The sequence below is a fragment of the Mesocricetus auratus genome, unplaced genomic scaffold, assembly GCF_017639785.1.
Source record: "Mesocricetus auratus isolate SY011 unplaced genomic scaffold, BCM_Maur_2.0 Super-Scaffold_100009, whole genome shotgun sequence".
Lineage (NCBI taxonomy): Eukaryota > Metazoa > Chordata > Mammalia > Rodentia > Cricetidae > Mesocricetus > Mesocricetus auratus.
In genome coordinates this window covers 15,750,467-15,770,083 of record NW_024429193.1, presented here as the reverse complement: position 1 = coordinate 15,770,083, position 19,617 = coordinate 15,750,467, and the positions used below count along the sequence as shown (strand labels likewise).

Sequence of the window (19,617 nt, the reverse complement as noted above, 5' to 3'; positions counted from 1 at the left end):
CTTGAATTCTTTGCCTTGGCTCCCTCCAATGACAGACTATACCCGTAAGCTAAAATTAATTCTTTCCTTGCCAATTTGATTTTGGTTAGCATCTTATCACAACAACAAAAGGCAAACTAGGACAACCCCGTAACATAGTTCATAGATAACATTATCATTGGGTTAAGTTGTTATCAGGAAGATCTACTTGCTATAATGTTTTATTGTTAATATAGTTCTCAGGGGGAATGCTTTGAAACCATACAGCATTTGTGTATGTTCAGTTCCACATCTGATTGTACACATAACATTATATGGTATTTGTACTTTAACAGTTTATGTATGTGGCATTATTGTGTACATGCAATTTATTTTCTGAGACAAGGTCCCTAGTCTAGGCTAGGCCTGGACTTCCTACACAGCTGAGGGTGCCCTTGAGCTTCTTGTCTCCGTCTCCAGTGATGGAGTTATAGGTGTGCACCACCATGCCAGGCTTTTGTAGTGCTGGGGATGAACCAGGATGTTGTGTTTGTTGGTAAGCTTGCACCAAGAGAGCTACATCCCCAGATGCATCTACACCTTTTATTTCAGGATGGTTTGGGTTTCATCTTTTCTTTCTACTTTCAGGTGTACTTTGAAACATGCTTTGCTTCCAACGCCATGTTTTCAGATTTACCATGTGGATTCAGCATGCGGGAGACTGTTCCTTAGACTGATTAAATGAGTTAACCGTACCATTGCCAATACAGAGGAGCCTTCCTTTGTAAATAGCCTTTATTAAAGTTTCCCTTTGACTATTTAATACATGTGTATAATGTACTCTGAATGGTTTCACCCCACACCATGTCTTATATCCCTTCTATCCATGGTAACTGCTGTGGTAGTTTAAATGGGAATGGCCCCCATGGGCTCATTGGCTTGGATACATGGCTGCTGATCTGTGCAAGTGTTTGGGAAGGATTAGGAGGTGTGGTTTTTAGAGGAGGTATGTCACCGGGGAGGGCTCTAATGTTTTATTTTTTTTTATTTATTTATTTATTTATTTATTTATTTATTTATTTATTTATTTATTTATGGTTTTTCGAGACAGGGTTTCTCTGTATTGTTTTGGAGGCTGTCCTGGAACTCACTCTGTAGATCAGGCTGGCCTCGAACTCACAGAGATTCGCCTGCCTCTGCCTCCCGAGTGCTGGGATTAAAGGCGTGTGCCACCAACACCCGGCTGGGCTTTAATGTTTTAAAAGGCCACAATAGACCTAGTAAGTTCTTTCTGCACTGCCTCCCCCCCCTCCTACTTGCTGATGAGGAGGTAACTTCTCAGCTACTGCTGGAGCACCATGCCATGCAAGCTTGCTGCCATGCTGCCTGCTGTGGTGGTCATGGCCTGACTCTCTGAAACTGTAAACTTTCAATAAACGCTTGCTTCTAGTTGCCTCATTCAGAGTGCTTTGTCACAGCAGTAGAAAAGCAATGAAGACAACTGCCTTCCTCCCTTCAACTTCTCCCACATTCCCGCCCTTTGCTGTGTTTTGTGAGTTTAACCAGGGCCAGTCTCTGATTGTTTCCAGGCTCGGTCTTAGATAGGTCAGTGCAGGCAGCTGATGAGAAACCGTGGTGTGTGTGTGTGTGTGTGTGTGTGTGTGTGTGTGTGTGTGTGTGTGTAGGAGGTACAGGCTATCTAAGTGTAGTGCTCACAAAACGAGCTTTGTGTCAGGACTTGCCTTTCATCTTGTTTCCGATAGGGTTTCTTCGTTGTTTTCTGATGTACACATCAGTATATGCCAGGTGTGCTGGCTAGTTCCATGTCTACATGACACAAGCTAAAGGTTATCTGGGAAGAGGGATCCTCAGGTGAGGAAAATGCCTCCAGAATGTTGGACTTTTAGCAGACAAGCCTGTGGTGTGTTTTCTTCATTAGTTGGGAGCGCCCTGGGCCCGTGGGCCTGGGTTCTATAAGAAAGCAGGCTGAGCAAGCCGCCAAGGGCAAGACACTAAGCAGTACCTCTCCATGGTCTGTGCGTCAGCTCCTGCCTCCAGGTTCCTGCTGTTTGAGTTTCTGTCCTGACTTCCTTCAGTGATAAAAGGTGAAGAGGAAGTGTAAGCTAAATAACTCCTTTCCTCCTCAAGCTGCCTTGGTCATGGTGTTTCATCACAGCAGCTGTGACCTCAACTAACAAAAATATTGATAGCAGAATAATGGTGTATCGCTATGGCAGATGTAGCGATGTAGTCTTGGGAGGATTATGGAAGGACTTTGGAATGTTTCGGTGGAAAACCATTGAGTATTGAGAGCTCAGTGGGTTGTTCTTTAGGATTTTGGAAAATAAGATTGTTGAGAGCAGTACAAACGATGGAGTCCTGGTTTAAGAAGTTTTAGAGAGAGGAAAGTGCAAAGACTATGTGGATCATTTGATATTTTGAATTAAGGTTCTGTGATTCTGGTCAGCTGGGGCTGAGAGGCAGCCATGATTAACAAGAGACCAGCACCATTAAAGTGAAACCTTTGCTTTACTGGCACAGTTGATGCTGGTTTAGCTGAGGCTGAGAAATTAGCAGTGATTAAGGAAGAAACCAACATCAGTGAAGTGAGATCTTCTGGGAAGTTTTTCCTGAGAAGTAGCAAATAGAAACTGTATTCCCACGGTGGCCAAGATTGCACCTGGTTGTGCTGGCAGCCAAAGAAGCTACTGGTGGAAATGCAGCCCAGTTGCAACAGAGGACCCAGCATTTTGGAGAGGCCAGTGATATGGATGACCAAGAAAAGCAGCATTGTGGGAATGGAGCCATCCAGAGCCTACACTATAAAACGTGTGTACTGCAGAAGGCAGAGCCAGAGAAGTGACCCAAGCCCTGTGGAGGAGCTTAGAAGACTAAGACTGTGAGTAAGCCCCAGGTTATTGGACATTAGTTGTTTATACTATTGGAGTTTGGTTTTGCTTTGGTTTGATTGTGACTGTGCCCTGGTTCTTTCCTCTTGAAACACGGAAGCATTTGACTTAGTTTTGATTTCATTGGAAGCCACAGTTCAGAGATTTTGAATTGTAAGAATACTAAATTGTTAGTGTTTGAATTTGTTCGAGCGTGAGACTAAGTTTGTAAAATGTTTTATATTGTGATGTCATAATAGTGTGCAATCTTGGGGATAAGCAAGAAAGGAAATGTTGTGGTTTAATCCTGATGCGTTTATGTGTCAAGTTGACAGAGGGTCAATTGTTCTGGCTAGTTTTACGTCAAAACAAGCTACAGTCACTGAAGAGGAGGGACCCTCAATTGAGAAAATGCCTCCAGAAGACCTGCTTTAAGCAGACAACCTCGTGGGGCACTTCCTTCATTACGGGGGAAGGACTCAGTCTATTGTGGGTGTGGTCACCCCTGGGCTGGTAGCCCTGGTGCCTATAAGAAAGCAGATGGAGTAAGCCATGGGGAGTAAGCCAATAAACAGCACTCTTCCATAGTCTGTGCACCAGTTCCTACTTACAGGGTCCTGTGTTGTTTGAGTTCCAGTTCTGACTTCCTTAAATGATGAACAGTGATGAGGAAGGGTGAGTCTAACAAACCCTTTTTTCCCCGGGTTGCTTTGGCCATGGTGTTCTAATAGTAACCCTAAGACACCAAGCTAACTGGCCTTCAAGCTCTCAGAATCCTCCAGCCTCTGCCTCCTCTCTCCCTGTAAGATCATTAGAACTGCAGGTGTGCACTACTGTGCCCAGCTTTATGTGGGTTTGGGCATTTGAACTCAAATGTTAAGTCATTGTACACTTATTTTTACTAAAGCCCAAGTCCAAGGGCTAGAAGACATAGAATAAAACAAATTAGTTCCAAGTCTAAATCCAAAGCCCATGCACTGTGCTGTCCTTCCCAGTCCAAGAGGGAAGTACAAAACCACTAGAGTATCTGTGCTTATGCACATACTGCCAATGCACAGAGCATATACTGCTAGTGCATAGTACAGATAAGAGGAAAAAATGTGGTGACACATTATTTATCATTTATTAAGGCCTGCCTGAGGATTCAGAAAGTGAAGCCAGATTCAAGCTATAGCAATCAGGCCGTGGTGGTACACACCTTTAACTCCAGGACTTGGGAGAAAGGCAGATGGATCTCTGAGTTCAAGACCACTCTGGGATACCAGAGAGTGAATCAGAGCTCATACCTTTAATCCCAGCATTAGGGAGGTATGTAAGACAGGAACAGGGTCTCAGAGCTGGCATTCATTCTCCAGCCACATTGAGTCTCTAGCCTTGTTGAGGAGAGCATAGCAGTTTGAATAAATCTGAGGAGCAGCGAAGTCAGGAGCAGGATTGCCCCTTTCGTTTGAGCTGAGGTAGAGGTAAGAGCTAATGACTGACTACTTTGCTCTTCTGATCTCCAGCAAGCTTTAATAAATCATAAATAATATATCACTACAGACAAGGCACCCACTGAGCCATCTCCCTACCCCAAGTTGATGTAATTTCTTGTTACTAAGCTTTAGCTTCAAATTTAACATGTCAATGTTGGAAAATGTGTATGATAATTTATAGGTGGGGCTGAGAGAAGACAGACATTTAGGTTAATCACAGTACTTTACTGTTTAAAACAAACTACTAAAGGTATTTACTGTATTTTATAGTGTTATGTATTCACTGACCTCTTCAATTAATAACTTAATGCTGACCTTAGTGATTTTTCTCATTGTTGTGACTGAATACCCAACACTAAACAACATATGGCAGAAAGAGTAAATTGGGCTTAGGATTTAAGAATGGACTCATGCATTCATGGCAGAGAGAAGGGTTGGTGCTTAGATGAGAAGCAAGGGTTAGTTAGATTGCTTAGGTAGGCAGGTAGTTAGGTAGCAGAGAGTGAACACAAGTGAGGCTGGTTCTAAACCATCAAGGTCCTCCAACAGGAGCTCCTCCTTCCATCAAGATTTCCCCTATTCACAAAGGTTCTATGATCTTCCCAAACAGAATTACAAATTGGGAACCAAGTGTTCAGATGTATGAACCTAAGAGGAGCATTTCATATTCAAATAACTATTGTGTTGGATAGGAAATGTTTCCAATGTAAAAAACTAAAGTATTGCTTGACAAAACCCTCAGCCTGTGGCAGATCTTTTAAAGGAACGTGGAGGGTAAAATGGTGGTTTTTCTGCCTGTTTACGAAAGACCAACTAGGAGCTTATGAATGTTGGTGTTGCCATGTCCTTCTCCTTCTCTCTATCTCACATCTGTAGAGACAGACAATAGCATTTAGAGAAATATTTCAGTTATCCCAGAAAACGAATTGCCTTATGTCTGTCTCTCATTTAGCCACACGATCTTGGACAAACGCATGAAGGTCTCACAAGCCCAGCCTGTTTCTAAGTCAAGGCCAGTTGATAGATCACTAATGAAAGAGGTTTCCAAAGCAGAGAACCCCCCATTCAGGGAACTTTTTGTGCTATTTTTTCAAGCCCATTCTCACAAGTGTTGAGTATTGGTCATTGTGATACCAATTTGTATATAATGGATGAAGGATTTCTACAGAGTATATGGCACGTGCTCTATAGATTTTATTTTTGTAATATATGGTATTGTGTTTGATTCATTTATATACTATTTTCTTGGCACAACTTCCTACCACACTTTGACAAACAAGGAATGAGCAGCTTATCTGGTGGGGATTTATAGCACAGGGAGTCCACAGTCTTGGAAGATGTCATTGGCAGTGTAAATAGCAAGGTTAACATGGTTGTTTGAGAAATAAATACAAACTTCAGTTAGTATTTCATCTTGAGAACCAGCTTAAGCGTGCTTTAGATAACCTCTTATAATTGAAGTCCTTTTATAAGCTTGGCCTTTATATTGAGTTTTGTCAAATTCAAGGTCAGGCAGAAATTCTAACATTAATCAGTTCAAAATTGTGCCTATTGTCTTCTCCTGAAATACACTAGCCATCACTTTCCTTTCTATCATCTCCCCTTTTCTCCTTATATCTCATATGTTTAGTTTTTTAAAAAAAATATAATTTCATTAAGTTGAATTCGTCACAGTGGAAAGGAAGTCCTTGCCTTTTGGTTGAGTGAATAGATTCTGAGCCATTATACGCGCAGTCAAAAGCAGTTCATTCTTATTTGATAAATGAATTGAAAGTACCTGAAATTGTTTCATCCTCTGTCTTTCTTCCCTTTTCATCTTTTTGAGCAATCAAATGAAATATCCCCTCGCTTTCCTAATCTAAGCTGTCTGCTCTGCCTTGGCACCGAAAATGCATGTTTCAATAAGTGTTCCTATGTCACAGTAAGTTCTTGCATCTTTTAACATGTATTTTATACTACAGTTTCAGAAAGGCAAAAAACAAACCAACTCTAAATCCATTTCCATCTCTAAATACACTTTTGAGTTATGTATTTAACATCAGTAAGTATATATGTCTACATATATGTACAATGAATTGCACATATTACATGTGTATGTACTGGGGTGATTGAGAGAAACATTTGTTCTTAGGTAGGATACTAACCATTGTAACTTTTATCTTTGCATTTCTCTGTCCATTGTTATAAGGCTAGTATACTCATAGAATTAAGATTTAAAACAGGATTTAAATTTGATGAAGACTCATGGCCTATCATATACAGAATTAAAGGAAAAAGAGATCATCCCCTGCATGCTGGATCATTGACTAATAGATAATTTGAAGGACATTTGCATTTAGGGGTTTTATTCTGGGAAACTATACTGCACACTCCATCCTCAAAACACATGTCTTCATTTCCATATTTCTTTTTGCTTTACTCTCAAAGTATAAACCTACTTCCGTGGTCTTTTCTCCTGTGCCCTAGAAAAAGTTTTCTTTCTCTCTCTCTCTTTCTTTCTTTTTTTGGTAGTATCATGGAAATCCATTGCTGTGGTCTATACTGTAGTAGATAGCAGCCCTTGTGTCACCAAATGACTTGCTGGGGATATGACAGGACAGTGATTGCAATCATGTAGCAGTTGCTTCTGCACTTGAGCAAAAGGAGGAAGAGCTGGGGTAGAGGTAGCACTTTGAGAAGACACGCACCTGCTACATGACAGCTGTGTTTAAGAAGCTTGTTTTATTTTAATTATTTGGTCAGGTGTTGAAGTCTATAATTACAGTATTATTTGGGTATTGAACCAAAGTTAATCAACCCCCTGAAATGGGTGGTGATGATAATGTCTTTTATTGTAGTACATGTTGTATTTTCTAAGAACACTCATGGTCATTTAGGACTTGTTACAATGAGCAGGTAGGTGATAATGTCATCACTTCGGGACTGGGGGGCCAGACCACACTTTTGCCTGCCTCAAGCTTTGAAATGTGTTTTCCCATTGCATGAAGTGTGAAGTTTTAAACCATCACTCTAGTTCATGTGACACTGTATGCTCCCTCCCTCCCTCCCTCCCTCCCTCTTGCCGTGTAGCCTTCACTCAGTCCCATGAACACGACGAGCATCTATCTGACTTTTGTAGACTTTTAAAGTGTGAAGTTTTTATGTCAGTGAATCTTTCTTCCTCTCCTACCTTGCTAATTCTCAATCATTTCATTTACTTCTGAGATAGAGTCTCACATCACCTAGGCTGTCCTCAAACTCTCCATGTAGCCCAGATTTGGCTTCCTCAGCCGGCAAGTGCTGAGATTACATGCCTGTGTTACAGTGGTTAGCGCCCGGGACCTGGGTGCCTGAACTATCTCCCCAGCCCCCAATCTCCACTTAATTGCTTGTTCTTTGAGGCACTGCAGGCATCCCAGACAATGTCAGGGTTTTCCGTTACACATGTTCAGAGCACCCTGGCTGCTTCTTCAGAAAACCTGCCGTTCAGAGAATTATCTGTGTCGTTTATCCGGCGTCTGCTTTTCTGGTGGGCTGCAAGCTGCATGAGGGCTGATGCTACCTGCCTTCTTCATGTTTTATACTCGGGCCAAGCGCAGTTTCTGAAACACTGTGAGTACTACACAGTCTTTCTTAAATAAGCAACTAATAAATAAATATGAATTACACAAAGTCACAGGAAAAAGAAAAGCTAGAACTAGATCTCTGTTCCTGGTCGAGTTTCTTTCTGTAGCAACCTAGAAGGCTTGTTTGTCAACATGGGCAAAGCTCTAAGAATTTATAAAGACTTCTCAGTAGGAGGAGAAAAGCCTGTGTGAAGGTGGTGGTTTTGAAAAGAGAAGAGTACAAAAAGGTGACGATAACACTGCCCTCTTAGAATGGAGAAATGCGTTCATAAAACAATGAAACAGCTGCTTAAAGAGAGTTCAGCTATTGATGTGGTCTAGTGACTTTTATGTTGAACTTTTCAAAGACAACAGGGAAGTTTAAATTCTTAAATTGTGGACTGAACACCAAGGCAGCTACGTGAATTTTGCTTTTCAAAACTGCCCTCAAATCTCATGTGGTAAAGTCCTCTGTTGTTAGAGAGAGTATCAAGGAAAGATTGCTGACTCTAAGTACAGCTCTTACCGGTCTGAATCCCTGGGAAGAAAATTCTGAGATTAGCATGCAGAAGGTTTGCTGGGGACTATTCCTGGATCAACAGCTGCCAGGGAGTGAAGAATACAGATTGGGCAGAGGGGCTGTATTATTGGTCACAAGAGAGACACTCTGGGTCCTCGGGAGCTTTGGAGCTGAAGCAGCCCAGGCCAAGGGCAGTAAACCTCTGCCACCTTGTATCTATAAATCCTTCATGCACAGTGCCCTTGGAAGAGATCACGGCGTTGAGAGAGATGGCATCCCTTCGCCGAGAGCAGTGTCCCAAGAGATAAGCCGTGAGCTCTAAGTGCCTGGCAGCTGGAGAGTGATATGGCGGGCCTGAAGTGAAAGGATGCCTGGGAACACCTGAAGTATCCCCCAGAGTGCACTGCGTGTGCCTCTCAGATCCACCTTCCTGCAAGTCTTAGGAAAACTTCCATCAGCTTTCGGTGGGCTTCTTGGTGAGAGTTTTCAGGCATATCAGTGATGAAGCACACCTCCTTGCTCCGTGCTGGCCACAAGCCTGCGCAGTGTCCAGCTGCAGGGGCAACCCTGATGGCAACAGCTGCTTCTCTATGTTGGGGAACCTAACACATCCCACCGGTTAGCTTCTGTCCCTGGAAGAATGCCAAGAAGCTCAAATTCAAAGAGAATAACTTTTTTCCTTTTAGTTTCAGTCCACGTCATTTGGCTCCTCCTACTCTGGGCCCCCGGTGAGGCGGGGCATCATATCCGGGAGCACATGGTGGAAAAAAGCTATTAACCTCATGACAGCTAGGCAGCAGGGACAGGGAGAGAGGAAGGGGCTGTGGACAAGATGTGTCCTTCAATGGCAATTTCCCTGGCCTGCCTCTTGTGACCTACTCCCAAGGCTTCACTCCCTAAAGTGTCCACTGTCTCCCAACCTCGCACTAACACTGATTCTGTTATTCAGGTAATCCATTCCTGAAGCTGAGCCTCCTCGAAAGCTAACTATCTCCCAAATGCCCCACCTCACAATCCCCCTGCTCTGGAGATGAAGACTTCCATACACAAGCCTTTGGGGGGTATACTTAGTTTCAAACCCTAACATCCAGGATGTGCCTGGTCTGCGTAGTTTGGAGGTTATCTACTTTCCAGTGCAGGTGGTGTGTTTTTTGTTGTTGTTGTTTTGCTTGTTTTTTTTTTTTTTTTTTTTTTTGCTCCAGAATCCCAGGATCATTCATCACTGTTTTCACAGTGGGACTTGGTGTTTTATCCTGCAAGGCCTTTGCCTTATGGTGTGTTGTGTTGTGGGCCTAAGTGGAAAGACTGCTTGTATCATGGGTTGGACCACTGAGCCTTGTCCTCTGAGCTGCAGCTTGCATGCTTCTTGGAATATGTGTCCGAGCAACATCCCCAAATATGGAATTTGCTTCCTCGAAAACCTGGAGGCCCAGACATCTGACTTTTATTTTGGCAAATATAAAATGCTATAAAATAATGAGCAAGTGTCTCCTGCACACCTGTGCTAAGCCATTCCCTTAGCCACAGTAATTGGTAAAAGCCAAAATAAGCTCCAGAAATCATTGAAATGGAGAGATTTGATTTCTGGTGCTTCCCTGGGTGACATAGGAACACATTTGTACACGAATGACCTGACTCTGTGCTTTGTGTGTGTGTGTGTGTGGGGGGTGGTTTTAGAGTCAGGATTTCTCTGTAGCTTTAGAGTCTGTCCTGGAACTCGCTCTGTAGACCAGGCTGGCCTCGAACTCCCAGAGATCCACCTGCTTCTGCCTCCTGAGTGCTGGGATTAAAGGCATGAGCCGTCATGGCCCAGCTCCGACTCTGTGCTTTGATTGTGTTATTTACTGGCTATGGAAACCTGGACAAATTGCTTTACACCTATGAGACCTGCTTCCTTTGCCTGTGTGTCTGGAAGTAAAGCAGCCCTGTCTCCCTCACCGTTTTCTTAGAGGAATTAATTGAAAAAAATGGCAGTTTAAACATTGAAACTTACAACACTCTACACACAGGGGTACTTATTATTATTATTACTACTACTAATATAGTAGTTCCCTTATCTGTCATTAATATAATTAACAGCAATGCAGGGGCACAGCAAAATCACTATAACTAAAAGAGAGAGCAAGGAGTCTGAACAAGTTGCCCAAAACTATAGATTTTAAAACATTAGCATGCAGAGGGATAGTACTAGCAGATGCTATGTCTCAGGCTGTTAGGAAAAAATTCAAGTGCCAAATTCTCAATTACTTGCTTTCATATGTGTTTGTAATATTTCAATTATTTTAAATCGGTATATTTACAGTATTTTCTTTAAAATAAAATATCATTTACAACTTGTTTCTCTTAAGGCTCCCTGTCAAAAGGGTGCTTGTCTGGTATTTATTTCTATCAATCTCAGTTAATTACTCAGAGATGAGTGTCCCATGCCTGTGTTGTGGTACGTTATTTCTTTAAACTTCACCATGAAGGTGATGGGCACGGGCATCACTGAACATAAAATGCCTTCCTTGGGAGGAACCTGTTTATATCCCCACACAAAGACCTTATGCTATGCAACAGCAAACAACAATAAAGATCATTGTTCTGCAAACATCTTTGACCTTGAAGCATAGATGGTTGTTTAATGGTCAGTATTCTAAACGTTTTATTGCGAGTGTTCAAATCCAGATCACTTAAACTACTATTTGTGTGATGGGACTATAAGAAAACCCCATATGTTTGTGTGTGTGTGTGTGTGTGTGTGTGTGTGTGTGTACACGCAAATATGTATGATTCATTACACGAAAGAGAGTCCTTGAGCCCTGCTTTCTGTCCTTGTTCATGTTTTCTGGTGTTGGTTTGAGACGGAAATCAGATAAGAGAACAGAACAGTTCAGTTTGTACAAGGTCACAAGGTCACTTGGGGGACCAGAACATACCAGCAACAGGTCTATTCTCTCAATTTGAATGCTATCAGCCTCAACACTCCGTGAAAAAGGATGTGACCAGCATAACTCAGGTTCATCCCCTACCATGGATTCAGCATCACAGGAGACTAAAGACACAAAACAAATAATCCTATGCCCAGGACCCATGGCCCAATAAATGACCAATAAATGTGTATGGGAAACAGGCTGGTAAGGGCCTCAGGAAAAATTCCATCTGGTTGATGGTTCAGGGTGTGATGGGCATGTGAAGTGATCTGGGAAACCTTCCTGAGGTAGAAATAAAGCTAGACAAATGCCTTCAACTTTATTATCCATTGGCCTCTTAGAATCCTATTTTAAGTGAATGGAATAAATAAAAACATTATACTAGAACAGTTGTTAAAATGTAAAAGTTATTATATAGTAATAAGTATACTTCTGTATTATGATTATAAATTTTATTTTATTAATGATTATAATTTTGAATTAATGAATGTAAATGATAATATAAGAATGTAGGATCTCTAGTATAGAACAGATGTGTCTGTGGTTCCAGTTTTGACAAAGTCACACACATTTCTGATATCTTTGTAGTTTGTTACTGACATTCATAATAAAAGGAATGAATATATTTCTGTTAAAAGTTAGTGAAAAATCAAGATGTACTTTTTTTCCCACCTAAGTTCACAAGTCTCCTTTAATTTTATCCCTGAGCTCTTTGGGGAATCTGTAAATTGCAGTTTAAGAACTGCTGCTAGCACCATTATTTTGTTAAGGAAATATAGTGATAAAATAACTCCTAATGGCATATTGCTATGCCCATAGATGACTGCATCACTCCACCCTCATCAGAAACTTCTTCATGCAGTACATGGGGATTAACAGAGACCCACAACTGGGCAGCATGGAGAGAGTGAGACTTTGGAGCACTCAGCCCTAAATGAGATGTCTTCATTAACACTCCTCACAAAAGAGCTCAGAGATCTATGCAGAAGAGGGTGTGGGAATATCGTAAGAGCCACAGATTGTGGATGACCCCAAGGAAAGAGCATTTTCCAGATACAACAGAGCTGGTGTACACATGAACTCTCAGAGACTGTCATGCACAAGATTTGCACAGGCTCAAATCAGAAACCAATCCTACCACAGAGAAGGGGGAGTGGGCATAAAGTCCTACACCTACTCAAGATGCCTATTTGCAATTGATAGCTTATAGGAGTTGGAGAATCTGTTTATTGTTTGTTTTTTCCAGTGGAGTCACACTGGGCATCTCAACTACATTCCTGGACAGGCCTTGTACTTGGGAGTAGCTGGCCAACAAAAATTGGACTAGATTTTTGTATTTTTCTATTTTATAGAGAGAAAGAATATGAAGTTGAGTGAGTTGGAGGGGGAACCTGGAAAGAACTGGGGGAGGAAAACTTTAAAATATATTGTATGAAATTCTAAAAAACCAAAAACATTAAAAAAAAGAATTGATGGCCCACAAGCCTGAATGGGATACTGACCTTCCAGGTAGAATAACCCGAGTCAACACCTGGAGGTCAGAGCAGTACATGGCGGGTCTACAGCGTAGACATGAGAGTGGAAGGTACGTGCTTGTGGCATGTGGTGTCTGGGGTGGGAGGAGAAAATGATGGACATATGGGGGAAAAAGAGACGGTTATAGGATGGATGAAGAAAGAGAAATTGTACGGGTGGGTTTACCACCATTTCTTTGAACAGGTAGCAGACAAATATATTGTTTTAGGAGCTTTATTTGCAATATAATGGAAGCTGGGTTGAAAGCATGGAGGAAGTCTTTTAGCAGTCTTTATTGCTTTAGTCAGGAGAAATATATTGGGAACACGAACTGCAAGAGCAGAAGCTAAAAAGAGAGAGCCAAGCACAAAGTAACGGGCTGGCGAGTGGAAGTGTTGGTTCCCCTAGTCAACAGTGAGATGATGAGGAGTGGAGTGCCAAGGTGATGCTCAGGGCTTAACTTCTGACCCATGGGCAGTGGCGGTGGAATGCGCCTACAGATGGGGTGAATGAATCTACGACACTGGGGCTTGGGGGGATGCTGAACGTTTCAGGCATGGATGGGCTATTTTTATGCAGTCTTCAGCAGGCAGCTGAATATGGGAGTCCCAAAGCTCACGCAAAAGTTCAGGGTTGAGAGGATTTGGTCATCATTAGGAAAACAGCAGAAATCAAAGGAGTAAAAGAAGTTGTGAAAGAAGGGCGAGGGTGCTGAAGAATGAACCTTGTGTGACTTCCCAGGCTGTGCAAAATACATTCCAGGAAGATCTGCTTAGCAATCTGCACATTTAGTCCCCGCGTCTTCAGCTCTCTGGTGAGGAATGTGCCTGCTAGGCTCCTCTGACTTCTCCAAGATCAATAACACACATTGGCCTGCTCTCAAAGAAGTGTATTTCACGGAGGAAGGCCAATACAGAGAGAAACAAATAGGCACAATTTTGTACCATGAGCGAAAGAACAGAGCTGTGTGTGTACACAGTACAGAGCGATAGGGAAAGGGGCATGAGTAACCTCAGCCGGGGTCAATGGCAAGACAGGCTTCTGGGGGAGGCGGCATTGGAAATAGCTTTGCTTGTCAGAGGGGAAAGATGTAGTAGGAACAAACTGTGCAGAAGCCTGGTGCATTCAAGGAATGGTTTTCCTTCTGGGGTTTCTCATGAGCAATCACAGCTTGTGTTGTACATCAGGGTTTGAAGTCTTTGTAAATCCAGCCTCTCCGTGGTTAGTCTTTCTCTTCTTCATCTCTGAGTTCCCACAAATTTGTTTATGAAGCTCTGCTTTATGCTTGGTTCAGATCTTTTTGGTTGAAATTTAGCTTCACCTTTTTGTTTTTGTTTTTTATTGATATTGCTCTTTTTAAAATGGAGGTGCTTGGGACCAGAGAGATAGCTCAGTGGTTAGGAGCCCTTACTGTTCTTATGGGTTCAGTGCCCAGCACCCACATGGCAACAACACACGACCATTTGTAACTCCAGTTCTGGGGCAACCAGGGCCTCCTTCTGATTTCCTCGGGTACCAGGCACACACACAGTGATCTTGTACACATACAGAGAAAACACTAATACACACAAAGTAAGTGAAGGTGGCCATGCTTCCTCATCACAAAGAGATCATTACAGTGGCCAACTGCCGGGTGCCTGGGCTCCTGGTTGGTGTGTTTGGCTGCATGGTGTGGGGTGCGGGGTTTCTCTGGAGTCTGGTGTGGTGCAATGAACACTTGCAAGCAAAGGCGTTTACGGTATGGCTCGCTGTGCCACACTGCAGCTTCCATGATGAGATTTTTTTAAAAGAAGTTTTTCTCTTTTTAAATGTTATTTTATGTTTCTCCCCTTTTCTCTTAAATTTTGTTTTATTTGGGGGGAGTGCAGGGGTGGAGGGCAGATGCGAAGGGATGGGGAAATGAATGGGATTAAGATATATGATGTAAAAGGCACATAGAGTAAATAAATAAATAAATAAACTTAAGAAAAGTGAGGATGGAACAACACCACTGTTGTTCGCTACACTCCACACGCGTTCATATATGTGGGTACATTCATGTGCGCACACATACAAAGTAATGCTACCTTTCACGGGACACACTTTGTCCCAAAGCCTCTCTGTGTTGACTGTTTGTTTGTTTGCTTCCAAATTGCGTTAATAACAGGGTGTCCTTTTGTGGTCATTAAGGCAGTCGTGAAGCCCACGTTTTCGATGGCAGCATGATAGTGCTGTCTATTCTATGTCCCAGCTGGCTGGGGTTAGCCTCAAAGTCAAGACATTGAGCATAGATGTGCCATTTTTAAGTACGAATCTTAACAACATTATTTTTGCTGCTTTGTGTTTTTGTAGTACTGTGTCATGACAGGGACTTTTCTTCTACCTCTTTCAGGTGTCAAAGCTATAATATTGTCTCAGAGATAACAAAGAGGTCAGAAAACATTCTTTGGAAAAAATAACAGAAAGATCCCTGATGTCTAAACAACAGAGTCCTCCAACATGCGATAAAATAAATTTGTCCTTTACATATTTAATTTTGAATTTTGTCAAGAGCGATAATTACCCTGTGTCATCTCAGAGCCTTGAAACTTTAGGAACCACCCAGCCATGGCTTTGCCAGAGAGAAACCTGGTTGGAATCATTGTACAGAAAATCTTGTGTTGGACCCCAACGTGAAAGATCTGGGACCCTGTGCAGAGTGGATACAGATACCTTAAAGGCAAAGAGTGACTAGACAGGAAGGACTTCATTTTAAATTGACAGGAGGCTCAAAGAATAAAATGCGGTTTTATAGCTCCGAGACTCCTGCATAAGCGTATCTATTTAATAAGATATAAAATTTGTGTGTGTTGCCACGTGCAAGGTGTTTATCTCTCTCTCTTTCTCTCTCTCTCTCTCTCTCTTTTGGTTTTTCGAGACAGGGTTTCTCTGTGGCTTTGGAGGCTGTCCTAGAACTCGCTCTGTAGACCTGGCTGGCCTCGAACTCACAGAGATCTGCCTGCCTCTGCCTCCCGAGTGCTGGGATTAAAGGCGTGCGCCACCAACGCCCAGCTGTGTTTATCTCTTCACAGACCTATTCGTACAAGCACCCATAATCCAAGCAGAGAACGTCGTCAGAAGCAGAGTGAGTCTTCTGCTCTGCTTTGTGGTGTTGTACACACGTGACATGGCTGGGGAAGGAATGAAAGCCTTCCTCTGCAGAGCCTGTCGTTGGATATGTGAGAACTAACTGGAAATGTGCCCATCTTTTTATTGCACCTCCTAAAGAAAGTGCCTTGCACACTGATTCACATAACCAGAGCTGGGTTAGCATTTTGTTACAGCTAAGTACAGATTGGGTAATGCATTGTGGTCTGTCTCACATCCTGTGTAAGGGGCGGGGAAACAGGCAGGGAAATAAACATCCCTTTCTTGAGATAGTGAGGAATGCTGGGCATGTAAACAATACCTGCTACCTTTCACCCACTGCAGAAATGGAGAGAGACACAGAGACAGAGAGAGAGAGACACACACACACAATGACAGAGACAGAGACACACACAGAGACAGAGAGACACACAGAAAGACAGAGGTAGAGAATTTAATCTCCATTTAGGAGATGATGCTTCGCTAGTGACTGACACTGTACTCGTATGATGAGATACAGTGTGAAAAAAGTCCCAGAGACATATGAGGATTCCAGGATGAGTCTTCCTGTGGTCTATACTCAGCTAGTATTTACCCTATTGTCCCTGAATTCTATTAAACAACCTTTTCTTAGCTCATTGGGTTTTATACAAGGTGTTCCCTTTGCTCTGTCATTTAGGCTGTCAGGTGTCTAAACTTTCTGGAAGACAGTGACAGCCCCAAGTGCAGGCTGAATCTTTCATTTTCCCTCCCAGAAAAATCAGTATTTGCCAAACTCACTAGTAGGGAAAGCCGAGAACCTATCCATCCATTCTCTTGACTTCCTTTCCACTCCCCAGGTTGAACACCCTGTATCCAGTTAGTCTCCTTTCTAGATTAACCTGCTCAACCACTGCTGTGGCTTAAAACTGGGGCAGTTGAGCAGTTCATAAGTTCTTTGGTGGGCAAGCAACCAGGGGACTTGGAATAGCCTCCATCATTTACCTGCAAAGGAGCTTTGTTGAGTTACCTCCTAGACTAGCAGCTTCTCTGAGCTACTGTGTTTTCTGAACAGGCTAAGGATGTTTACCAACTTTGGGGTTCTTCTCAGCACCTGGAATAGATATCTCTCCTCAGACACTTGAATATCTAAGGCTGTCTATTCCTCATCATCCCATGACTTAGATACTGTAAACACTTTGGAGATACCTTCATGGCTTCTTTTCCCCGTATGGATAATGTCCTTCTCTGGGCTATCAGAACACCAGTACCGTGGCACTAAGGTTGCCATAATTAGACTGAATAGTAGAAAGCGGTTTTTGGAACAACGAGACTAGTCAATAAACGTTAGCTATTGGTTCTCCTTATCAAATTGTGCCCAAGACAAACATTTATATCTATGTATAAATGATAGCTTCACTAATCTATAACTTCATGTGTATATGTGTATGCATGTGTATGTATATGTGAGTACAGACATACATGTACTACTGTGTGCTTTTGGAGGACAGAGAACAACTTTTAGGTCTCTTTTCATGCTCTCCACTTTGTTGGTGGCAGGGTCTCTCATTTCTGCTACTGGGTTGCACATTTCCTCTGGTGGCTCATGAGTGTCTGGAAGATTATCCACCTTTGTTTCCCATCCAACTGTGGGAGTTCTGCGATTATGGATGCAAACCATTGAGCTCAGCTTTTTATATGGACTCTGAGGGTCTGTACTCAGGTCACCAAGTTTGTGTGACAAGAATTTTTATTCTCTGAGTCATCACTCCACCCCCAGCCTATACATTGTTTAAGAATGAGACGGAAAGGAAGGTTTTTAAGGAGGAGCACAGAAAAGTACCTGTTTAAACCCTGACTGTATGAACATATTGCTACAACACAGACAGAAGCTTGTAGGGAAACTGGTAATCCACTTCGAGTTAAGCCCAATAGCTGATTCACACTATCCACCCCAACTGCCCCATGGAATAATCACTCATTTTGCTTTATACATGGCAAAAGGAGAATTAGGGAATTGAAAAGCATACACTCACTCAATGTCTACAAAGAAGGGAAGATGGAACCCCCACACATGGCTGACCCCAATTCCCAGGCTCTTGCTTTCATGTTAGCTCTTAGAGACATCACATTGTCCCGTGATGATTGTGAAGCAAGTGCTGTACCACTGAGCTATGTCCCCAGCCCTCCTTTTCAAATTTATTTTGAGAGAGGGTCTAATTACTGAGACTGGCCTTGAACTCATGAACCTATTGCCTCTGCTTCCCAGATAGCTGCTATAGCAGGCATGCGACATGAAACGTGTCAAAAGTAGTTTCTAACAAGCATTAACAATACAGTTCTAAGAGAGGTTATTACCAATGAAATGAGATAGTGATGGCTTTAACCCAAAGTTGATTTCTGGGTTGTTTGCTGGCTTGCTTGTTTTGATGTCATCAGAGCAGCCTCTTTGCACAGCTGTAAATTCCCAGGGGAACAAAACAAACTTTTGACAGTAACATGAATGAATGTGTTGTCAGGGAATCCTAGCTGTGTATAAACCCTTTCACTGCCATGTCTGGGACTGGTGCAAATGCTTCAGTTAGAGGTGTGAGTATGTGTGTGTGTGAGTGTGTGTGAGTGTGTGTGAGTGTGTGTGAGTGTGTGTACGTGTGTGTGCGAGTGTGTGCGTGTGTGCGCGTGCGTGCGTGTGCGCGTGTGTGTGCGTGTGTGTGTGTGTGTGTGTGTGTGTGTGTGTGTGTGTGTGTGTGTTGGGCAAGGGGAGGCTGAAACATAGACTTGCTGCCTCATTTAGTGGGAACCCTTTCAGGGACCATAAACTTTCAACGGAGGTTCGTGCCTAGCGTTTGTCAACTTGCCAAGAAACGTGAGAACAACTGGTGTTTGAGCAAAGGCTGAGTATACACAGGGAAGCTGAGCTCTAGATTCAAGTTCACACTCCCTTGCCTGAGCCCCCTCTTAGTTACACTAATTACATAATCTGCAAAGTTAAGATGGCCAAATGATTCTTGCTGACTGCATGGTTTGGTGTAGGGATGCTCTTCCCTGTAGGCCGCTTTGAATGTGCCTTCGACATGGAGCTATGGCCTATGGGAGACACAGCTGTTGAGAAGCTCAGGGTGAGTGGGAAGGAAGAAGGTTCTATGACAGGGATGGAGAGATAGCACATGTTCTGTGGTAGAATTTTCCTGGGCTGCTTATAAGCTCAGTGGTTGGTTGTAGGTGACCTTTGAGAGAATCTCAGTTTCCTCAGTTATAAATAGGGTTGATTAACATATCCTGAGATTTGGGGGACAATGCATGTAAAGTGCTGGCATCTAGGAATTCCCTGAGAAATGCCAGAGATAGCTATGATTTTATTTTATTGAAAAATGAAAAGCACTGGACGCCACCCTGAGAAGAATTGGGACTCAGGCCTAGTGTGATTTGTGCCGCTGATAGCCCCCTCTCTGCATTTTTCTTGCTCTCTTGCCCTTCTCGAGTCCTCTGTTTACTTCTGGTCAAATTAATGTTCCAAACTCACACTTATCAATCCCCCCCTTTTTTTCTTTTCAGCCTTTTGATAAATCCAAACAAAGCTGCTGGAGCTGACCTGACAAAATAGTTACAGGCTTTGTCTGGAAGTCACAGTTGTCTTTCTTCTTTTTGCCCCTGCCCAATTCTTCCTTTTGGCCCCTTCAC

The 19,617-nt window shown here is 42.7% G+C and overlaps 1 long non-coding RNA gene across 1 annotated transcript; it reads left to right on the top strand.

Moving 5' to 3' along the window:
• The first annotated feature begins 1,965 nt into the window (after positions 1-1,965).
• On the top strand, positions 1,966-15,631 carry LOC110343053. Its single transcript, XR_002385247.2, has 2 exons — positions 1,966-2,857; positions 15,224-15,631. It is a non-coding gene; the product is annotated as an uncharacterized LOC110343053 (long non-coding RNA).
• Positions 15,632-19,617: the final 3,986 nt, after the last annotated feature.